Raw genomic sequence first — 1,978 nt, 5'->3', positions numbered from 1 at the left:
GAGGGTTAGAAGATAATAGAAAAACAGATCTGGTTCCAAAGTTTTAAGTTGGCAACATTGACAGCTCGGAAGCAACAAGACGGCCAGGCGAGAGGGGAACCCCGTCGGCATTTGCACGTACCTTTCCTCGCCTCTCAACCCCCTGGGATGTTCGGTACCAATACATGCGAAATAGATCCCAGATTTTACACACCCACACTTCCTGGTCCCAAGAGATGCGATTAAACCCCACACTTTTGCACAGACGTGAAGCTTCCAGAGCTGGCAGAGTTTAACACACACGTTAACACACAAATCGAACAAATAGCGACTTTTTGGTACCTTCGAAATACTTCGCGTACATGTCGAAAGGGGTCTCAGGAGTCTCGCAATGGACTTCTCGCTGTTGGGACCGGCAAAAAGTCCCAACAATTTTTTTGGTCCCATTAAAAAAGGTGTTTAAACATACGCTGGTTCCCACAAGAATATATCTGCGTACTCACACACACACACACACACACACACACACACACATGTTTTACTCATACCTTCTACAACCTCTGTCGCCCGGATAGCTCAGGCGGTAGAGCATTAGGCTTTTAACTTAATGGTCCAGGGTTCGAATCCCTGTTCGGGCGAAAGCTTTTTTTTTTCAAACAACGTCATCTTCGCTTCTTATGCTCATCTACAAACTCCTACGCTTTCGGATACTTACGTAACCTCACGTACGATTGCGTCATACTCGCCTACACCCTCCCCCATCGTCCAAAGTTAAATATCTACCCTCATTTGCATAATTTCAAGGTAAACAACTTTTATAGCCTATGATACAACTACTATACTCGTTGTGACATGGTTAGAATGAGCTATTTTGATCCATTTTTGTCAACATGAGGATGTTAGAATAATAAAATCTTTATCATGAAAGAATCTCCGGCACTTGTAGTCTTAGGGTTATTATCTATGTTGTACATACCCTTGTTGTCAACCCAGCTCTGCAAATTTCTGATGGAGGATTGTAGTTTTTCTTAGATTCCTCTGGGAATGACAATACTATGTACTTGCTGATGATAACTACAGATAAAAAATAAAATACCCTGCGACGTCAACAGTACACTGGCCGTTCCAAGTTTTGAATGGAAATGTCTGGCGTGCAGTACATTATGCGAATGTGAAGTATACGATTTTGAGACCTGATCAAAGAAGGAAAACTATCTCATGAAAAATTCACAGCAAAATATTTTCAAAATAATTTTCACTATTTTCGAATCATACATTACAATGAATATGTGTTTTCGGCAAAATTTATAAATATAAAGAACAGTATTTTAAGGGTTTAGTTCATCTAAAGCCTTCTAAAAAACATTACAAAATATATAATACCATTGTTTTGTTCGTGAATTGTAATGCAGTTATTAACACAAAATATTATAAATTGTGAGATTTTTATAAAACTTATATTTCTATTTTTCAAAAAAGAAAAAGTTATTGACATATTATGGAAGTTTACAATATTTGGACCATTTCTGAAAATACCGGATGTTGATAGGTGCCACCGTTCCTGAGATATATCAAATCAAATTCATTCAATATGGCGAACTCTTTTCAAGATGGCGGACTCTTTTCAAAATGACAGCCGTCATCACGCACATGGCGATTGCCATACTCGACTGAGCATATCTTAAATTGTATAACAATTAATTCTAAAAAGTCTATTGCTTGTACCAAAAAGTCAATGATCCCAGACTTGACCGCTTGACTGTGATAGACACTTTTTGGTACTATCTGGTACTATCTTCCATTTGAAGACACATTTTAAGGTGTATATTTCATTAAATACATTAAGATTTATATCGTGAATAGATTATCTCGGGCTATCGACCAGGTACCGGGTAAGTTGTCGAAAATATTCCAAGTTTTAGAAAGCTAACGTCACTCTCATCTTCAGGGTAGAAGATGGTCGATAGCTCAAGAGAATGTATTCATCATTCGTCGCCAG

General features: G+C 38.2%; 1 non-coding gene across 1 annotated transcript; it reads left to right on the top strand.

Moving 5' to 3' along the window:
- The first annotated feature begins 544 nt into the window (after positions 1–544).
- TRNAK-UUU (transfer RNA lysine (anticodon UUU)) lies at positions 545–617 on the top strand. Its single transcript has one exon. It is a non-coding gene; the product is annotated as a tRNA-Lys (tRNA).
- The last annotated feature ends 1,361 nt before the right edge of the window (positions 618–1,978 follow it).

The sequence above is a fragment of the Lepisma saccharinum genome, chromosome 2, assembly GCF_977018435.1.
Source record: "Lepisma saccharinum chromosome 2, izLepSacc3.1, whole genome shotgun sequence".
Lineage (NCBI taxonomy): Eukaryota > Metazoa > Arthropoda > Insecta > Zygentoma > Lepismatidae > Lepisma > Lepisma saccharinum.
This window is presented reverse-complemented; position numbering and strand designations above follow the sequence as displayed.